Source organism: Mus caroli, chromosome 12 (genome assembly GCF_900094665.2).
Source record: "Mus caroli chromosome 12, CAROLI_EIJ_v1.1, whole genome shotgun sequence".
Classification (NCBI taxonomy): Eukaryota; Metazoa; Chordata; class Mammalia; order Rodentia; family Muridae; genus Mus; species Mus caroli.
In genome coordinates, this window is record NC_034581.1 from 76,655,014 (window position 1) to 76,677,048 (window position 22,035).

Genomic DNA, 22,035 nt, shown 5'->3' on the forward strand with positions numbered 1-22,035 from the left:
TCACTTTGTAGACCAGGCTGGCCTCGAACTCAGAAATCCGCCTGCCTCTGCCTCCCAAATGCTGGGATTAAAGGCGTGCGCCACCACGCCCGGCTCTTTCTTTTCTTTTCTGAGGGGGCTGGAATGCCATTTTTTGTCTAAAGCATTTTGTCTTGCTGAGCTGCCTCCTTACTGACCTTGAGTTAGAGAAAATAGACTTTTTCCTTTACTACACCCTGGGTAGTAGAGGTGGCACTACCTGGTATGTGGTGGAGGAATGGGTTCTATAAATAAGTATATTTTGGTCTGTGAGAGTCAGTTGTAACACTCTCACAGGGAAGGGGCAGGTGGGCAATTGGGTGGTGAGCCTGAGGTGTTGGATTAGAACTCAAGGTATAGGTTTTTGGTGGCATAGAAAAGTCAGGAAACACAGTAATAAGTGTGCACATATGTATGTGAATGCTTCTTGTCCCTTTGAAGGCTTGGAGACAGCAGCACTCCTTTTGTAGAAAGCACTCTGGTCCCCACATCTTGGTGTCTAAATACTGTTTTCTCACTATGTGGAAGGCAATTGTGGAGTATAAGTATTGACCATTTGTTGAAAAATACAGTACCTATGCAGTCTTATTTTTAAAAAGGATGTATTTTATGTGTATGTGTGTCTGCATGTATGTATGTGCATCACACATGTGCTGAGTACCTACAGAGGCCAGAAGAGGGCCTCAGATCCTTTGACATTAGAGTCATTGTGTGGCTGTGGAACCAAACCCAGGTCTGTTCAAGGTCAGCAAGTGTCATCTCGCCAGCCTTCTGTATAGTCTTAAAGTGTCACCCACTAATTAACAATCATGAAAGGAAAGAAAGTAGCTTTACTGTTTGGAATTCTGACAGCTACTACCTCAGTTAAGAGGTATGAGCTCACATTGCCATACTTTAGACTTAGTTAGAAACTGTGTTCCACCTGACAGTGCAGTCAGAGCAGCTCTGCTAGAGGTCGCATTCCTGTGGAAAATCTACATAACCTAATCGTAAGGGGCCATCAGACAGACACAAATCAAGGGAACGTTGCACAAACTGGGCCAGGAATTGTCCCCATTGCTGTGATCACAGGAGCAAGGAAGACGAGGGGTGGTAAGCATAGTGGAAGGTTCTGGATTGGGTCCATTTAATAATGTCCATTTAGACATTATTAGAGTAGTTAGAGGAAGATAGACATGGCCTCTGAGGTAGATCATGGTCTTTATATCAGTGCTACATTCTGGGTTCTGATAATCACAGCTGTGACACTTTATAGGAGAATGCTGGTTTTGTAGGAAGTACTTGTCAGTCAGTCCTTATAAAAATTGATTCTTTGTGGTCAGGTGTCCAGGGAAAAAGGTTATTTTAGGTTTATCAGAATTCACTGAGTAAAGCCAGGCAAAGCCCTTGAGTTGTTTGACTAGCTCAGAACTGTTAGTTTATTACACAAACCATTTACAGGCTTGATGTCCCTGTTCGGCGGCAGCTGGCCTGCCACACGGCTTTCTTCTGGTCTGTCTGTCTTTGGGTCTGCAGGCTTGTCAGTAGTTACTGATGTATCATTTGTGCAGTCTTTTATGATCATTGTTTCACCTCTGTCTTGCCTTTGTGGAAGTTGTTTCTTTGAATGGGAAGCATGGCTTATGTAAATTACATTGTCACAGTGTAGACAGAGATTCTGTGTTTTAAGTTACATTGAATGCATTGAGGTTACTGTCCCCACCACACAGCATCTACTTCAGTTCTGAGGGTGTCCCAGGTCTTGTGTTTACTTTAAACACATTTGTTTTTGGTAATGTGTCTGTACATGGGTGTGCACATGAGTGCAGGTGCCTACAGAGACCAGAAGAGTCAGGCGTCCTGGAGCTAAGTCCCAGGCAGTGCTGAGTTGATGGATGCGGTGCTTGCAATCAAAGAACTGACTGCCAGTCTGAGTTTGTATTTTAAAGTGCTGGGCCAGCTAGTGTAAACTTTGCAGAAGGGATGTGTGGGGTCAGAGAGATGTGATGGTGGGGCGAACTCAAGAGCATGCTTGTGTTCTGAGTGGTTAGTCCCCAAAGCTTTAGGAGTAGACATTTGGGAAAAGATCTTGGTTTAGAGATTTGTGATTCAGATGGAGTGTGGGATATAGCAACAAGGGTCACAGTCACATGACCATGGCTACCGTTCTCTGACAGCATTACCTTAAGCTGTCGGAGACTCGGATACAGAAAACTGTTGCTGAAGACATGGAACTCCTCCTCCTGACATTCCTCCCTGGCGAGGCTGAAGCCTGCCACAGGTTCTGTTCTCCTTGGGTAGGCTAGAGGACAAGCTTCTCTGTGGCAGGCAGACTGACTAATTTTCATATTTCTCGGAATGATCAAGGAAAAGTGCCTTTAACAACCAGAGTGCTAGTTCTATGGCACTCAGCGCCGCCCACACACGCAGGCTTTTCTGTAGCTATTTTCCTCTAGCTGCCTTTACAGTGTAGGTGGCCTTCTCCGGATTGCTTTTGACAGGAAATTGAACAACCTTTCTTTTTTGGAACAGAATATATTTTATTGCTGAGAGTGGAAAAAACAAACAGCAAAAAAGAAGTGTTTATGTTTGATATTTTATTATGAGTTTGATATAAAGACCAGTTTAAGTCCAGAAAAAAGTGGGGAGGGTGTGCAGGGGGTCAGGGTTACATTGCAAGTGGTGCGCTGCAGTTCCTGAGTCTCCATGGTGGCAGCCGTGGCTCCTTCCTTCAGGCCCCCTTTTCTTGTTTCTCCTTGATCAGGAACTAGACTTTGACCTGGCGTCAGTTTTGGCTCTTGATGGGGCCCTTCCTGTTGTGGTGGTGCTGTGAGCCGCTGTGCTCACGGGAGAGCCTTGTCTCTAGGACCTGTGTTGGCCCTGCCCATGCCATCCTGGGCTTTAGGCTCCATATTCCTCAGTAACACTTGTTGAGGGTCTGGTTCACGCCTTGTCCTGAGGTCCTGCCACCTACCACAGGTTTGCTGGGACCCCCAGCCTTTCTGTCCCTTGGGCTGTGAGTGTCTCTGCTCACCTCTGCCTGCCGCCTGGGCCCATTTAGCCGTGCCAGCTAAATGTGGTGGTTGAGTCTGCACTTCATGTGCATCACCGAGATCTGAGGCAAAATGTCAGCTTTTATTCATACAGGGCCTGCTTTGCTTCATCTGGAAGCCTCATCCAGTCTAAGGGAACATTTCTGTTGGCATCTGTGGGTTCCTGTGTCATAGTCTTTTTGAACTGGCATGTTTCTTCTTGTACCAAGTGTTTTATCAGTGCGAGTTAGCTGCCAGGTATGCCTTGTTTATGCAGCTAGCTAGCTCAGGTCATGAAGACTAACAAAACAGAGCGTCTGTTTTGAGTGTTAGTGGCTATCTTTCCTCATTCTGTGGGTGTTTTCTATACCACAGAGGCCAGGCTCCTGGAAAGGCATGTCTCCTCTCTGGCTGTGTGACTCAGAACCCCTTCACTGGTTCTTTCTCTCACAGGTTGTATCTAGAGCTGTTGTGCCTTTTAGCCGTGGCAGCGCAGGAAAGGCCGTTGCAGGCCCCTCTCCAGCTCTCCTCTGCTGAGTTATATAATGTCATGGTACTCGGACACATAATATCTGGGTAAACCCCGTTTTGACTGTAAAATTGAAGTAAGCTTAACAGTCTTTTTGTGCTTGGTGAATGAAGGCTTCAGGATGGCAGGCTGGACAGAGGAAATCCTTGTCTCATCAGGACCTGGGGGTTACATGAGTAAGACTCAGCTTTGGTTATTACCACTTATTTTAGGCTTCATTCTTTATTACTGGGAAGAGTTTGAAGTAGGGTTTAACCTCAACAAACGAGGACAAAATTCCTTTCTTGGGAAGCTTTTAGAAACATAGTTTGATTCAAAGATTTTTGGGAATGTTTGAAACATTTATTCCAAATGATTAGGGCCATGAATATTGGTGAACACCTTGAATCTCAGCACTTAGAGACAGGCAGATGCAGGCAGATTTGGTTAAGTTCCTGTCCAGGCCAGCATATTCTACACACTGAGATCTAGACTAGCTAAGGCTTCATAGTCAGACAGTGTCTAGAAATAACTAAACCAAATTAAAGCAAAGCAAACCAAAACAAACAACCCCTTTCTTCCAGTTAATGATATCAGAATGAATCTGTAGTTTTTAATGAGTAATATATAGAAACTTAACTTTCATAGAAAGTACTTTATGGCTGTGGTTGTGAGTTTATCTGTCTCAAATGAGCAGTATTAGGAATATAGAGTTTGGGAGCTAAAGATATGGCTTGGGTTAAAAAGCACTGACTGTTCTTCCAGAGGACCCAGGTTCAATTCTCAGTTCCCATATGGCAGTTAACAGCTGTTCCAGGGGACCCAGTATCCTCATCTGGACTCTGCAGGCACTAGGCACTGAAATGATGACAGACGTACAACTAACAAGACACTCACACAATGTAAAATAAAGCAGAAATGAATTACAGAATTCCCTTGAGTGTATATGTTAGTATGTGTATAGTGTGTGCATACACGAGAGTGTCAGCTTGAGGACATTCCTCAAAAGCTCTCTACTTTGATTTTGAGATGAAGTCTCAGTGGGACCTATGATTAGGGTAGGCTGGCTGGCCAGTGAGCCCATCCATCCGCCTGTTTCCCCTTCCTTAGTTCTGGAAGTACAAGCATATACCACCTTGCCTGGCATTCATGTAGGTGCTCGAGATCAAACTTGGGTCCTTATTCCTTCGGTGGTGATCGCTTTATAGACTGGGTTGTCCCCTCAGCTCCCAGAATTGTAGAAATTCTAAATTCTATAAGCCAGAACATCAGTTGCTTTGGAAGGAGGTTTCTCAGTCACCATCCCTGGTGACAATCCCATGTCACTTCTCTAGTTATGAAAACTAACATTGCTCTAGATTGTAAGGTTTCACTGGGCATGGAATTACACCCTGCTGAGAATCTCTGCTTCAGAACAACCCCGTGTGTGTATGGTGGAGGTGGGCTCCCATAGTCAGGTGGCGGCTGAACTATCAGTATCTCTTCCAGGCAAACTTTTTACAGGTCCTGGGCCTGAGGTCCTCCCGATGTGTTCTGAACTGGGTGCCTGGATGTGGCCCCGGGATATCAAATGTCTGTCTAGACAGGTTAAGTGTAGGCTCTTTCTATAAAGGTGGCTGTTGGTTAGCCTATGTTTATTTAAATGTGTAAAGTTCCACATAATGATTAAAATTAAAGGAAGTTTTGGATTAGAATTTTATTAATAATATTTTTTTGGCCGTTTACTTACTGTAAGGTACAGTTGCATATTTTCTAAAATTAAGAATAGCTATTATACTAAAGTTTACAATTTTTTTAATTTAGGTTTTGAGAGATTGCTACAATTTGGACTCACAAGCAAGATTTACTGCAAACTTTGAGATGGAGTAGGTGAGTGGATGGATTGGCACCAGGTCATGTGGGAGGGAAATGTCCCTTAGGCTGGTCTACCAGGCTGCTACTTACTTGTGACTTAGCCAGTGTGAGCTTCTTGCTGGATTTCCCCTGTGCTGTTTTCCTGTTGATGGGAAAAGCAGATGGTGTGCAAAGCCTGCTTAGCCCCAGTCACCGACTTCTCAGCAGCTCTCTTCTTGTTCCGGTGTCGTTAGGGCCAGCACGCGTCCTAATGGGGCAGGGGAAATCTCTGTCCTCCATAGGCCACTTACACAGACTCGTGATAACGAGAAACAGAAAAAAGGAGACTTACTCAGTGTGGCCACCATGGGAAGAGGAACAGAGAAAGCGGTCTAGTGGCCCCCACACCCTGCCCAAGTCTGTCTCCGGAGGACTTCATCAGGATTAGGTTAAACAGGTCATAAAAGTTTCATGAGTAAGTAGGCCGAGTCAAGGTGTGGGCCTGCTTATCATCCATCGTCTGGCTTCAGTTTCTCCTATGAGATGGTCTGACGAGTTGTGAGAGCTGTGTGAGACACGCTCCTACTGTCCCTGGCAACAGGGCCCAGACCTTCTGTCTTCTAATAGAAGACTCTAGGGACCAACTGTTGTCTCAGTGGTCTAATAGCCTAAGCTGTAGGGGTTTCTCCCTAGAGAGGTATCTTGGCTCTTATAGAATGGTTATGTTGATAGTTAAAATAGTTTAAGTTTCCTCCTGGTTCCTTAAGCTGCTTAGGTTTTCTGTTATACACTTCTGTTTCTGTTCATGATAGATACGTGGAGACGGTCTTCTCCACTTGTCTTCCGTTGTGATGTGTGTCTGTTTCAACCCTGTTTTGAGCAAGAATGTGCTACTGAATCCACACTCTACAGTTAGAAGCATGAAGCTTATGTATGAGCAACGTGGTGGCTGGGTCAATCCTCTTTCCCCTTCCCGACTCCTGTGCTGCTGTTGATCTTCATTTTTAGTTTTAAAATATGCATTCATAGTGTCAGAAAATTGTCAAGACAGAAGGAAGAAATCACCCACAAACACCAACCTGTAATAGATTACCTCTATATTTATAACTACAGCCTGGAATATTTTTGATTTCTTGGTTCCTTGTATACCAGACTCTTGTTTCTTTTTGTAGTGGTCAAAATACATTGAATAGGTCTGGTTTTTCTACCATAAGTCTGAATACTTTGGTTTTGCTTTTTGTTTTTTTCTCTGTTGGAAATAAGATGCTTTGTATATATTACATTTTATTTTTGTTTAAAATTTTCTCAGTATTAAGAATATTGTCATTGTTGGCGGTGCCCACTTTAATCCTATCACTCAGGAGGCAGAGGCAGGTGGATCTTAGTTTGAGGCCAGCCTGGTCTACAAAGTGAGTTCCAGGACAGCCAGGGCTACACAGAGAAACCCTGTCTCAAAGCAAGCAAAGCAAAATCAAAAAACAAAAACAAAACAAAAATATTGCCAAAAGAATTTAGTTTTGTGGTGTTTATAAATGCATACATGGCACTGTGGTTTTTTTGTGAGTGGAATATAATTCTCAAATGTTGGAATTAGAAATATTTTGGAAACTTTTATTACTGATTACCTAGAAACCACAGAATCCTATTTTAAATGAATTTTGAGTTGGGGTAATTAGAATTTTTAAAAAGGAATACATATGTTTAATAAAATCTTAAAATTGAGATTTAGAGATAAAGGGCGGTTAACTCATCGAATGATAGATGCATAGGTACTGCATGCATATGCCTGTGTTGTGCTGTCGGAATTGGAAGATTTACAGCAGTCTGGGGATGTAAAGATTGCTAGGATACTCTACAGAATATCAGAGAGATGTGTAGGAACCTTCACGGGGTCCCCTGGAATAACAAAGAAATTTTATTAGATTAATTAAATCTTTAGTTAAATAGCTTGTTATAACCTGCTCCTCAGCAGAATAAACATCAGCTTATTCTAATATTTATGAAAATATTCCGGCATTTTGATTAGTTGTGGAAGGAGGATGCTATGTGGAGAAAAACAGCCCAACCCAGAGTGAAGGGGGCACTTTCTCAATGTCCTAGGGCTACCATAAGTTAAATTCTCAAGATCAGATCAACCCAGTGGTTTGGTTCATGTAGGTCTCTTTGGTTCTGTTACTTTGTACTTAATCTTGATCTCTGACTGGTGCTGAAGTAAAGACCTTGAGAATTTTCTTATCTGCTGTTTTGTTATAAGAAAAATTACCTAAGGAGCCAGCTCTTCTGGGTGACTAAGTCCAGGAAGCAGCCAAGGTTATCAGCGCATCTCCCCTCTGCAAACCTCTGTTCAGAGCTTATGGCTCCCAAAAGCCTGCTGGGTAATTGGAGCATCACTTTCAAAGCAGCTTTCTATTTCTGACTTTCCTTGAATTTCAGGAGAGAAATTGGAGAGTGGTTATCTCTAAAAGTGTCTTTAAAACACTCAGCACACCCCTAGGCTGTGTTTTTATGACCATTCCTAGTCTCATATTTAATAGTGGTGGAATTTAAGAAAGTTTTAGATCTCTGAAATTTTTAGCCACTTGAAAAGGTCATTCTTCGGTTATTTCTATTTTTATTATTATTATTTTATTAGTTACACATCTCAGAAACTCTTTTTCAAACTCAGCATCTTTGGAGCCTCAGGAATTGCTGAAAGTTGAAGCAGGTGGCCTGCAGGAGTGCTCCATGATACAGCCTGCTGCTGTGGTGCTGAGGGGAAGGAAGACCAGTGCAAGCTGCCCCATATCTAGATCCCACCACCAAGGTTCCATATAGCCAGTGTGAGAGTCTCTGAGATAGATGGCATCTGTGCTGAGTATACAACCTTTCCCTTCCCATCTGCTTTCTCCAGATAGTGCCAGTGGTCTGCGCTACATGTATGTTGTCTTAGGCGTTGTCAGCAAGCCAACTATCTACATTGCATGTATGCTGTGGTGGGCATTGTCAGCACACCAACTATCTACATTGTATGTATGTTGTCTTAGGCATTGTCAGCGAGCCAGCTGTCTACTTTGAGTGTATGTTGTGGTGGGCATTGTCAGCACACCAGAGATGGTTAAAGGCCTGGCACAATCTACAAAACCTTGTGTTGTGTATGTACTTCTATAGATACATTATGAAATCTATCACTCTTCTATTATTAAAATTATTTGTGAGCAGTATTATTCTAGAATTGAATTGGATGAGCATACCTTTTCCTTCCCCTTTAGAAGTATCTTTGATATATTCTTTGTAAGGACTCAGCCAGCAGCATAAGTAATGCTTGATGATGAAGCCTAAGTTCTGTGCTTTACATGGGGAAACTTTCTCTCAGGTTTCCCGAGTGTTGTCCTTTGCTTTGTCTTTTTCCTTCCTTATATGGAGTCAGGTTTTCCTAGGTTAGTGAAGGATTGGTTAAGCGTCCTATTATTTGACTTTACTTATTTGCATTCCAGCCATTTGCTTCTATTGAGAGAATAGTCAGGGAAATTGAAAATAGCTCCTTTTTTCATTCCCTGAAAACCCAACGAGAAGGGATAACATTGGTCACTCCTTCCTTAGAGCACTGAAGAGTGTTCAGAACACACAAAGGCATCCAGGGGCTGTGCTGCTGCTGTAACACAGGAGAGGGAAGACATGCTTTTGGACTGGAGCCCAGGCTCGGTCAGTTGCAACCAGAACATACATTTCAAAGCACACTTGTGATCCTAGTGCTGGGAGGTAAAGACAAGCAGAGTCCCTGGGACTCTCTGGCCAGTCAGTGTAGCTGAATACTGAACTCTGTGTCCCAGGGAGACCATTCTCAGAATACAGGCTCTTGAGGAAAGGTGCTGCCCTGGAAGTTGGCTTCTAGATGTCATGTGCATGTGCATACACATGGTCACACACATGGACACACACACGGACACACACATGGTCACACACACAATTGATGTTTTATGGAATGCAAGGACACAACAGGGAAATAATTCTTGATGGCACATTCTTTAGGCACTTCTTGGTCTACCTGAGAATGGCAAGAAACCCAGTCTGAGATGCTGCTGCTACCTTGCTGAGCCAGCGAGCATTGCTTGTAGCTGCTCCATAGCCACAGCAGGGGAATTGTCTGTCACCTGCCCCTTCTTGTCCTCCTGTGCCCTGTGATTTCCTTATCACCAACAGATGAGAAGAGATGCTTATAGCCAGCAGATGTTCCCTAAACTGACATTGAATCAGGTATACAAACAAGGCTTTGAACAGTCTGAAGATTTCTCTTCCCTTGGGAAGACTGGGTAATGTTCCTTCAGTAAGCCTTTCAAGTTTCACAGTGGCACTGAAGGAACAACAGATGCAACCTGAGATCAACAATACAAGGTTTTGTTCCTTAAATGCTGATAATCTGAATTATTGAAGATGTATAGTAAATAGCAAGGGGCTGATTGTAGAAGCTTCTCACTGTGTGTGTGAATGCCTGGCGTGGAGTGTGGCGTGCCCTGGGTCACATTTACTTCACTGTGTGTGTGAATGCCTGGTGTGGGGTGTGGCGTGCCCTGGGTCACATTCACTATCACTGCTCTGCCCTTTCTCCTTGTCAGGACCAGCTCACTTGCACTAAATTCTTTTCTAACTTTTCCGTTCTGTAGAACCTCAGGACAGAGAGTAGCTCCTGATACCTAGTGGGCTCTCGGCCTCTTGACCTTACTCTGCTCATAGCAGTTCCTAGTCATGGGAATTGGAGCTAAGTCATCTTTGGAGTGCTGCCTGCTTAAAATACTTGTCCATCTTTTGGGTGGGGTTGGAGAAATGACTGTACTGTAGTTTTATTCCCTCCTTCCCTTCCTCCCTCCCTTCTTCCCCTTCCCCTTTCTCATTAGGGTTTCTGCTGTGTTGCTCAGGCTGACCTTTAACCCAGGGTGTCTTGTTTTCTCACTCTTGGCTTTCCTTTCTTGTTATCTAGTAAATTTGGAATTTCCATGCTGGGCATGGTGGCTCCTGTCTGTAATTCTAGCACCCAGGAAACTGAAGCAAGACCCCCTGCAAGTTCTGAGATACAGAGTGGATCCCTGCTTCAAAACAAAAGGAGGAGAGCGAGAGAGCGAGTGAGAGAGAGAGAATATGAGAGAGAGAGAGAGAGAGAATGAGAGAATGAGAGAGAGAGATTCAGATCTGCTAGTAAGAACAGACTTGCAAACTCTGAGGAGCTCGCACCTTCTGGATGTAGGTAGACTAGGTGGCATAGGAATTGCCCAGGGCTTGAAACCGTCTCCTTCCACCTCTGCTTATCTGCAGAGGTTGGTGTGCAAAAGCATTGAAAAGCGTTGGCCTCTGGGAAGTCAGAACATGAAGTGCAGGTACAGGTATGGAGAAGCTTGGAGGAAGCGTGCGCGGCTTTCCTGGTTTTTCCTCCAGGCTATGTCAGAGGCTCTGGAACTCTGAGTAAGGGAGTGAGTTTAAAACCTGGCTCCTTTTCTGTTTTTTTTTTTTTTTTTTTGAGACAAGTTTGCTGGCCTTGGCTTGCTTGGTGCTTGCTCTGTAGCCCTCAGTGCCCTAGACATCCCTGCAGTCCTGCCTTTTTCCTCATCATCCTGAGATTATAACTCAGGCTGGGTGGCTGGGAAACCTGTTCTTTTTCATGTGTCAGTCTTTAAGCGCACTGTGTATGAGGAGGGAAGCTGTGAACTTCTGTGGTAATGTCTAAGCAACGTCCAGAACATCATGCATGAGCATGTCCTATCTGAGGGAAACCATGCCATGGCGAGGATTCGTCTGTCCTGGGAGGACAGCTTGGCTCTTCTTGGTAGGCAAGATTTTAAAAGCAAGAGAATTTAGGGATGAGTGCTGTAGACTTGAAAGAAATCATAGGTCACATTGGCTTGCAATGTACTGAGGTCTGCACATGTGCACGGTGGGCTTCTTGGAGGAGGAGGCACCTCCCGAAACACTGTTGTCCATAGTAGCTTCCTAAATAAAAAGGGGTTTATGAGTACTTGAGTTAAGTTTTCAAAGACTTCGGTAATTGGTGACAGCTGCTGAGGTGCAGTAGACTTGATGTTTTGGGAGAAACTCTTGTTTAAAAAAGCTGTCACTACAGTTAACATTGGACCCTTTTTTGTTATTTAAAGGTTCTTTTTCCTAGTTAGTTGGTCAGTAGGTTTGAGAAATTAGCTAGGTTAACATTTATCTAAAGTTTCCACAGGGTTGGTGAACAGGGAGATGAACTCATGCAGTGCTCATGCAGGCCCTGGCCTTCTGAAGATTACTCCAAAAAAGGCTCCTGACTCTTCGAGACATTCACCTGGATTGCTGTCTCTGAGAGCAGACTCAGGCTGGCTCCCACCGAGCTCCTAAGAGGGAAGGGAGCGCCACAGATTCAATTCAGGGATGCTGATGTCTTTTGTAGCATTGCTGAGAGAGTTCCTCTTTCAGTTACTAGTAAGTTTTCGGGTTTTTTTTGTCCCCCCCCCCCAAAAAAAAAAAAGAATATTTGTGTAGGGATTGCATGATTCATAATGCATTCCCCAGCACAGAGCCTCACTGGTTCCTTTAAGCATTTGTGTCAGCTGTGATTTAACATTATTTCTTGCATTTTGAAAACTGTTAGCACCTTATATATAGTGATTTCTTATCAGATACAACTTACAAGTATTTTGTCCCATTCTGTGGGTTGCCTTTTTACTCTGTTGGTCATCTTTCAAAGCTGAATTTTTATGAGAAACTTCATGTCTTAATTTTCTTCTTACTGTCTTGTCAGAGGTCAAATCCCACGCAGTGAATCCATGACCTTTTTCTCCCGGGAGGTTTTCAGTTTGGGGTTTTGCATATGCATCTTTGACACACTTTTAGGGTTTGCATGTAAAGTTCCCGTTTTAGGATTTTGCATATACATCTTTTGACATACTTTAAGTTAAGGTTTGGTATGTAGAGTTCCTGTTTGATTGTGTGGCCTGCAGAGAGTCCTTTGCCCCCGCGGCATGGCACTCGTTGAATGAGACTATCAGGGAATGATCTCAGCAGTCTTAGTGAGCCCTTTGACCTTCTCTCTGAGGGTTTGCTTGGTTCTGGGTGCTCTCTGGCTGGTTTTTATGTCTGTCTCTATGCTATGACCACACTGTTTTGATCACTGTAGCTTTCTAATATTGTTTGATACTAGCAGGTGTGGTGCCTCCCATCACACTTGTTAGGTCAGTTTTCTAGATCACTTTGGCTATTTGCTTTCCTGAAACTCCATTGTAGGATTTTTTGTTTTTTGTAAGGGGTGGGGATAGAAAATGTCCCAGAGTTTAGATAAGGATTGGATTATAGCTGTAGATTGCTTTAGGTAGTATGGCATCATAAGAATTACATCTACTCTGGGCACACAGTGGGGGCGGGGGCTTTAGTTTTTTTTCTGCTTTGCTCACAGTTTTCACTGTTTTCTTTGAACTTAGTGTGGTTAGAACTGTGTTTTCAGTGTTCTTTCCTAATGCTCACTGTATAGGGATTGCAGCTCAATTTTGCACCCAGCCAAGTATCCAAATTCATGTGTGAGTTCAGTTTTATTTTTGTGGCCTCTTTTGGACTTTGCATGTAATATCTGTAGATCGAGACGAGCTTACTTAGTTTTTCTTTCCCAGCTTGAATGTCTGTTTCTTTTTCTCGCCTGAGTGCTCTGGTCAGACCTTCCGATCCTGTTGTGGGTAGAAGTAAGGCTGTGGTCACATCCGCACCTTGTTTCTGGTCTCTGAGGAAATGCTTTGTCATCTCTGAGCGTCATTGTGGGTTTTCATGATTCGATTAAGTTGGGTGCTTTTCTTCTATTGCCAGTCTGTTCTTGTTTTCATTGTGAGGAGTATTGCATTTTGTCAATTGCTTTTCCCTTTACATCAGTTGAACTGATCATTGGGGAGGGGGAGGGGTTTCATTGGTTCTCGTTGATGTGGTCTATTGCAGATTGATTTGCATTGTAGCAAATCACTGAGCCATTTCTACTTGGGCTCCTGTCTATAATCCTGTAACTATACTGCTCAGTTCAGTTTACTAGTATTTTCTTGAGGCTTCTTGTTATTTGTGCCCATTAGAGCTCCTGCCTGTAGTTTCTTACAGTGTTGTTTAGAGCTGGCATCCACAGGCTATGGCCCCGTAAGGATGTGTGCAGAGCTGAGCCCTTCTCTCCAGGCTTTTGAACGCTTTAGGATTGTCTTTTAAATGTTCATCTGGAAAACGAGTTAGTTCAAAACCTTTCTTTGTCAGGAGATTTTTTGTTTTGGTTTTTGGTCTCTGCTTTTCTCTAGTCGCAGCTCATTGCGCTTACATTTCTTCATGATATAGCTGTGGTACACTTTGTGGGTCTAGAAAGCTGTCTACTTAATGTAAGTTCTCCGACTTGCTAGCTTCCTAACAGCCCTTTGTTTCCCTGAACTCAGGTAAACCGTCCCCACTCTGCTCGTGGTTTTAGTAACATGAACCTCCCTCGCTTTGACTTACTGTATGATCTCAGTAACTGTGAGCCTTCCACACTGGTGAGTTCTATTCCCCCTCCTCCCCAGAATAAACTTTTGGTCTCTGCTTTTTCTCATTGTTTCTCCTTCTCTCTGTTCTGTTTATTTCTGCTTCTGTCATTTCTTTCTCTCTTCCTAGCTTCTGTTTAGTTTCTTGTCTTTCTGGTTCTATAATTTGTATTAGCTCAGGGATTTGGCATTCCCTTTATGTCGAGAGTTCTGTACATTTCTCCTCAGCCCTGTCTCTGCTGTAATATCGTGTGTTTTGAAATGTTGTATTTTATTCTCTTGTTTCAGTTGGCTGTTTACTAATGTATTGCTCAATATTGATGATGATTTTATGATTTTTCTGGTTTTATTCCTGTAACTGACTTCTAACTTCTTTCTGTTGTGGTTGGGGAGGATACTTTGCATCATATCTAGCTTTTACAGTTTATTGCGACCTACTTCCTGGTCTGACTCTGGTTTATTCTGGACAATGTTAAAGAAGAAAGGCCACGATTGGCCTGCTAGCGTTCTGTGTGCAGTGGGTGTAGCTGCTTGCTTGTGCTTCCTTCTGTTCAGCCCCGTTCTATTTAGTATTGAAAGTAGAGTGCTAAAGTCTAGCACTTGCTATAGAGCTAGCCCTTGTTTTCAGGATTTTAAAATATTTTGGTGATCTGCCATTAGATACACAAAGCTTGCTGTGCTTTTAAATTTTTCCCTGTATGTGCAACCGCATTTGAATGTCTTCTTAGTCTTTCCCCCTCCCCTTGTAGTCCTGGCTCTCAATCCAAGAACTTTAGGAGTGTTAGGCAAACATTCTGTCTCTGAGTTACACATCTCTAAGCTCTAACTTTTAAATGTCCAGTACTTTAATATCTGCCTGTTATATGAAGGAACAAGGAAAATCAAAGCAAATGTGTACAGGCCTTTTAAAGTCTTCCAGTCACTTCAGCTGTGAGAAGAAAGGCTGAGAATTATGGTGAAAGGCACCACAGCAGTGGCCTATGGCTGTGCCTCTGTGATGGGCGCATGTCCCAACACAGACACCACTCTGTGAAAGCCCCCACTCTGCCACCATCACTAGCCTAAGACTTCCTGTAGACGTTTAGTGCCTCAACTCAGGCCAGACCAGGATTGGTGACTTTGAAGCTGAAAAGAATTTCGGGATTGGCCAGTTCAGTGAAATCAAGTTGGAGATTTTATTAAGCATATTTTAATATAAATTTAAGCATGGGGTTTATAAGAGAGAGAGGCTTTTAGAAGAAAGTTACGCATAGCCTTAGTTGAAGAATGAGACCTACCCAAGTATGTCTATGGGCTTCTCTAGAGGAGAGCAAGCAGTTAACTACCTCATTAGCTCTGAATTCCTGTTGACTCGAAGGTTACATCTCAACAGGTTGCTAAGATAATGTGTTTCCTTCTTTCTCCCTTTTGATAAGGGGTTTGGGTGTGAATGTGCGCATACGTGCACTTTTGCACGGGTGCACTTACCAGCTCTCTGGAGATACTTTGGGTGGATTAAATCTGATAAGGCTAAGCCAGAAGCCATGCAGGCTGACTAAAGGGCTGTAAGATTCCTACATAACTGCGGTTTTATGGCTGGGAAGAGAGAGTGGCCCTAAGCTGTTTGGTAACTGTTCTGGAATTTTTGCTTTACTGTTGGTAACAGCTTGGACTGGATCTCACAATGAGGGAATCTAATTCATGACCGCCAAATATTCCTCTCGGTCTTCCTGCCCCCATGATGTTTGGCCTAGCTAGGAACAAAGGTGTGCTGCCTGGACAGCCTGGCTGAGGTCATGAGAAGGTATGGCATGAAGTTATACTGACCAAAACAAACCACAGTGTACTGCCTGAGCCTTTTCCTGGCGGGTGACACCAGCGCTCCAGATGTGTCACACAGATTCTGTTAGTGTGGTCCTGGGTAGGAACGGACTCTCCGTGCTTACTCCTCTTCATCTTTCAGAAGTCTGGGTTTGCTTTCAGTTTACGTAGACATGTTATCTTTATTTCACCGATTCTTTAATCTTGAAATAGTTTACCCTGCAAAGTTCCTAGGAGATACTAAAAGAAGTTTAAATAGACACAGTCCATGTGTCTGTGTGTGTGGGTAAGTCCTAGCTTACACACACCTCTCAGTCCAGCTGGCCTACTTGTTCTCCAGATACCAATATGTTGACGTGGCTTTTTAATTTTCATTTATAATTAAAAGCATTGGGTTCCTTTACTTCAAAAGCCCAATATAATTGAGATTATATCTACTATCTGTATGTTTTTTTATTGATGTTTTGGAGATCTGCTCATATTAATATAAATCTAGTTCAACCAGCATTTGTCTTTGGCTTTACCTTAGCATTAATTCTGTTGTATCATGCTTTGCTGTGGATGTGACTTTGGAGGAACCGGAAGGTGCTACAGAGCATGCTCACTACTCTCACCATTGCCTGCCTGGGAGGCTGGGCTGGGCACAGGCCGGTGGTGTTTCCTAGTGCATCTGAGCTTCGGAAGGCTCTTCCTGGTCAGACTGATCTGTTCTAAGGCCTGAGGAATGTGCTGTGCACCCAGCGTCGGCCTCATTATCTATACCACAGGCAGGGCCACACAGGATTAAATGAGAGTTAAGTTTCCCTTGAAGGACTCTTGGTCTTAAAGTAAAGCATTGTATGAAATCTCTTTCTTTTGAATGATTGTTTATCACGACAGGAAAGACTTCTTTTTTTCTTTTTAATTGCTTAAGAGAATAAACATGCAATACATGATGAATTACGTTCAAAACCTCTGATGTTTTGAGATGGTCGGTTTTCCTTTGTCACTTCCGGCTCCACGACTGTTATCCCGTCTGTTCCCAAGTTCCTCAAACCCTCTAGTTGGAGCTCTTAGCAAAGTTCTGAGCTGCACTTCATTCAGATGTCACATGGGACCCAGGAGCCGTGCAAGGCAATGAGAACCTTAGGTATACAGAGCCATGTCTCAGGGATGGCAGGCTGTGAGGTGGTCAGGGCCGGAGGAACTGTTCAGTGCAAACAGTCTTAGAACAGTCAGAGCAGCACATGCTGCGCCATGGGGAAAACAAAACAAAGATAGCAAGTGGGGGCAGACATTCGGGAGGGAGCCCACAGAAGATGCAGCACTGCTCACAGCGCTCTCCCTATGCTGGCCCTGGGAGTGCATAATCCTCTCTGTAGTCCTCTCTGTAGCTATTTTTGAAGTGTTGTGGAAGCTTTGGCATAGGCCATCTCTTCACCTGTAGTTACCTGAGAGGTACCCCTCTGTCCTCTGAACATACTCATTTCCTTAAGAAGGCATTCGTAAGTTTCACCTTTGCAGGTAGATATTCCTTTGGGTCTTGATTAGTTGAGTTATGTCATTCACTGTGAAAATCTTGTCTTAGTTACCATTCCTTTGCAGTGAAGAGACCATGACCAAGGCAATTCTTAGAAGAGAATGCATTTAACACATCAGTGTAATATTTGATGAGTGTCACATTTAGAAGCTCTGACGCTTGAAATGGTCAGTTTTCATTTGCCACTCTTGGTACAGAATTGCTATTCCAGCTTGCTTACAACTTCAGAGGCTTATTAATCCATTACCATTAAGGAACGGGATGTGGCAGCAGGCATGGCAGGCATAGTGCTGGAGAAGTAATTGAGAACTACATCCTGATCTGAAGGCAGAGAGATGTGTGTGTGTGTGTGTGTGTGCATGTGTGTGTGTGCTTTTTGAAACTTGAAAGCCTGCCTTCAATGAAACACTTCCGTTAACAAGGCACACCTACTCCAACAAAGCCACACCTTCTAATCCTTCTCAAAAAAAGCCACTTTCTGATGACTAAACATTCAAATATATGAGCCTGTGGAGGCCGTTCTCACTCAGACCACCACAACATGAGCCTTTGCCTATAGTCACCCTGTTTACATAGGATTTGTGTCATTTAAAAGAATGTCAAATATTTAGGGAAAGCCCTTAGAACAAAGCCATTTTTGCGAGCTGCCCAATGTTGTGTGTATTATATGGGAAAGTTTGAATGAAAAGATTTATTATATTTGTGTTCTGCCTGTAGTGTATTATTAATTTCTACATCCTTGTCTGTTTCTCGTGAATCACCTTGCAAGCCAGTAGTTAGCACTGAGGGTCGTGTTAAATAAGCTAAATAAATAAATTAAGACTCATCTCTGTGCACAGTAAAGCTTAAAGACATGGCTCTATTGGAACTCTTTATAAAGCACATGAGAAAATTTTCATGCAGATGGGGTGTAGGTTGATGTGTGACATCTTCCATAAAGAGAGGTTCCGTATATTGACAAGCTCATGCTATAAGGGGAGGATCCAGTGATGCCAAAGTGCAAAGGTCACCAGGCTGTTAAGCATCTTTCCCCAGGCTTCTGGGTGGGAAATAAGATGATCTGTTCCCCCCTTTGAAGGGACAAGTCTGGGTGTTTAGCATCCCTGTTTTCCTAGTGCTTCTCGGTGAGCACAGGGTCCTTTGAGCTTCTACAACTAGGGGTGACCTTTAAGAGTTTAAGGCTCTTGCTAGTTGGGGTTTGCTTTCTCTGCTTTCTGTTTGTGGTTCAAGATGTGAGCCGTCAGCTCGCAGCTTCCAGCTCTAGTCACCAGGCAAGCCTGCAGCTAAGCTTCTCTGCTGTAATTTTGGTGGACGCTTACCTGCCTGGCACTGCTAGCCCCAAGCAAACCCTTCTAAAGTTGCCCAGGTTGGGGTGTTTTATCACAGCAATAGACAAATAACTAAGACACAGAACAGCATAAACACTCGAATTGAACTTGGCTTTCATTGTTAACTACGCAGGCAGCTTTCTCTCTGCATCCAGAGCGGAGCTTTGCATAGTGCCACTCCACCCCCTTTTTCTTGAAGGATTTGGAATCTAGAAAGTGATGCAGGTGCATCTTTAGAGGCAGTGAGGGGAGGATTTGAAAATTGACCAAGTATCTTAGACTTTGATGTTTCTCATTAGCATGTGTAAGAGGATGTAAGCCACAGATATTTAGGGAAGCAGAGCTATGTAGATGTACCTGGGTTTTAGTACTTTTTTCTGACAACATTCTTTTTTTCCAGGATTTACTCAGCTACCATATGACATTTATATTTATGTATGTATTGTAGCTCTTATGGAAGCATAGCACACTGAATCCACTCTAGCTGCAGATTTTTCCTTATCGTTTAGTGTCTCAGTGACAGACTTTAGGCATTGAGAGTGCCACAGTAGCTGCTAAGATACCGATGGGTTTTGAGTGTCTGCCTGCCAAGGGGCAGTGTACTAGAAGCTTGGCTTCCTGTGTGTCATGCTAAGGTGCTGAAACACACAGAAAGGGTGGGGCATAGTGAAGTCCTCAGTTCACCACAGCTTTACCCTCGGAAGGGATTAGGGCAGGTCTTCTGAGGGAGTTCATTCTCACAAGTGCCAGGAATTATACGAGTGAAACTGGTCCCTGAATCTCATTTTATTTTTGTCTTGAGTGTGTGTCCACCATGATGCCCTCACAGAAGCTACTATGTTGTGAAGTTGCCAAAAGTCTCTTACCTTAACCATAGGGCAAAGTGATGGGCCACCGAGTCTAGGACTTTCAGTGTCAAAACATCATTCTTTGTACATACCTATGCTCAGGCATTTTGTTATAGCAATAGAAAATACTCAGTGGCTAACCTTGACTTAAAAGTATACAATTTATCTAGAGGGATTTCTGGTTTAAAGACTATTATTGTTAGAGCCTGTTTCAAGTATTAACACCTCACCTCCCCCAAATAAATTACACAAATGTATCTTCTCAGCAATAGATTCTGCTTTCTTCTCTCTTGTCAATAGAACACGATTTAGCTTGGATGAAGTTTCCATGTGTACCCAGGCTTACATTACCTCAGCTCAGCTTCCCAATAGCTGGGTCTAATGATATGTGCAGCCTTACTGTTCTACTTTACATACATAATGCTTATTCTTTAAGATCTCTCATAGTCTAGGCTGGTCTTGAACCTGAGGTATAGCAGAGAGTGCCTCAGACTGTGAATTCCTAGTCCTCCTGCCTGGCACTATAGCTACACTCTGCCATGTTCAGGTTGGCTTAGCTTTGCTTTTTGTGAACTTTGTCAATTTCACAAGTGAAAAGTGAACTCTCACTGCTAATTTTCTGTCTGTTTCTCACGCCACACATGAACACACTTTCAAGTGCTTAATGGGAACTTCCCAGTGTGTAGACTGACTCTTGTCCTGTGCCTGTTCATCTCTTAAATACAAAGTGCTTTTCACCTTCCTACACCGTTTATATTTTCCATTTATGGTAACTTTTGCCATCTGTGCATTTTTCAAGTTCATTAGATTTTTATGTCCTATTAGAAGACACGTGGGCTCTCTAAAATTATGAAAAATGTGTCTTGCTTTCTTTGAAGACTCTGGTGGTTTCTGTGCTGTGTAAGCGTTCTTGTTACTGTGTTTTATTTGGCTGAGCAGCCCTCCCTTTGTTCTTCCCCTGATTATCTGGCTCTGCCATCACTATTGTTGAGACATTATCTCTCTCTACGCTGATTTATTGTAAAGGTCACATTTTATCTTACATGAAATTCCCTCCCGTGTCTTTGGCGTTTTGGTGTGTCCATTGGCTCAGGAGGCAGTTTTACTTCTTAGCTATTACAGGTTGTCCACACTTTGACTAGCCGGCAGGCGGTGAGGCTAGGCTAGCCCTTCTCATTAATCATCTTTTCCATAATCAGCCCGGTTATTCTTCACTATTCCCACAGGAGCTGGAGAGTTCGCTTTTGAGCATTCTGTAAGAATATCTTCTTAGTCTTACTAGAATTGTAGCACATTTACATGGGAATCTAGATTTCTTTTAGAAGCTTTGATCTCCTGGGTAACTGGTTTTTATACATTAGATGTTTCCCATCTTCTCTGTTTTTTAAAAAAAGTTTAGTTTAAGAAGATTTATTACTGATCACGTAGAGATAGTTCTTTCTTCATGTATTGGGTTCCATTTCTGTTCTTTCGGTAATTGAAATACTCTTTTAGGGTCTAGTGTCTTAGGTAAAAGTTGGACTTTTCCCACCACAGTGCTCTGGGGTCTTCAGTGGAAAGTCACGAGAATATACTGGTTGCAATGTGAAGTGGGCAGGAGTGTGGGCTGGAACTTGAGTTGTGAAGCTTGAGTTGCTTGAGTCTGCTGTAGCTTACACTGACCCTGTGGGCAGTGAGAAGTGCCACCAGCTCCCATCATGCTCTTGGTCTCCTTGCCTGTTAGCTTTCGGAAGAAGATGTAAAACTTTGCAGAATTACTTTATAGCCAATGCTGGGAACTTTTAGTTTGATTTTTGTTTTTTTTTTTTTGTGTGTGTGGGAGAAGGAAAAATCTCAACACAGTGATTCTTTAGATAAGTATGTTGCATTCATTAGTCTTTTTTTTTTTCTTCTCAGCTCTTCTGTATTCTTTTGTTTTTGTGGTACTGAGGTGGAACCTGGACTCTGGCATAGGAGGTACAGACTAAATCACTGACCATGCACCCCAGCCCACAGCTCGTAATGATCACTACCATATCCCCTATGTCTGATAACACCCTCTACTCTTATTAGAAGTCGTCATAATGACATGTGCTCCTCATTGTAGCGTTCTCCAGGAAGCATGTTGGGGACGCACATGCTGCTGGTCCCCTGCAGTTCTTCTCATCTTGAGACTTGCTCTTCACAAGGCTCCACCTGTCTCCAGCCACGTGAGCAAATGTTCATCACTTCTGAGGTTCCTGGATGATCACTCCTAGGCCATCTCAGTCTTAATATCAGTTCTAGAGGCTCCCAAACCGAGTATTGAGTGAGCAAGGAGACATGCCTGCCTTAGTGCCATACAGACTGGTCTAAGCATCATACTGGAAAGCAGAACCTTGTTTTCTGTGTATTTTGTCTCAGCATCTGGCTGAGGGATCAGAGGAAAGCAGTCTGGTAGTGTGAACTGGGATGCAGAGAGGCACTGTTGGAGCGGGCAAGCACCTAGCTGAGACTGCTGCCTGGTTTCCGACCTTACTCTTGTGTGCTGCTGCTGCTGCTGCTCACCTCCCTCTTGGACAAGTTGCAAAGCCGTGGGCTGGTTGCTATGGGAATTGATGGGTGCTCCTGGCAGAGGGAGAAGGAAAATTCTTGGAGCTGACCCGAAAATCTTCAGGGAGCCAGTTTTTTTTTTTTTTTTTTTTCTTCTTCCTCTTCTAGCTTTCCTA

General features: G+C 43.4%; 1 protein-coding gene across 6 annotated transcripts in view; it reads left to right on the forward strand.

Annotated features, from left to right (window-relative positions):
- Sipa1l1 (signal induced proliferation associated 1 like 1) overlaps window positions 1-22,035 on the forward strand; it is a 273,590-nt gene that overhangs the window by 61,080 nt on the left and 190,475 nt on the right. For 5 of the 6 annotated variants that reach the window (XM_029484702.1, XM_029484698.1, XM_021178588.2 and 2 more), the window contains one exon: window positions 5,341-5,406. The gene's annotated coding sequence lies outside the window, so the exon portion shown is untranslated. Of the gene's footprint in view, window positions 1-5,340; window positions 5,407-13,769; window positions 13,866-22,035 lie in introns of all 6 variants that reach the window. The other variant, XM_029484700.1, reaches the window with a different exon arrangement.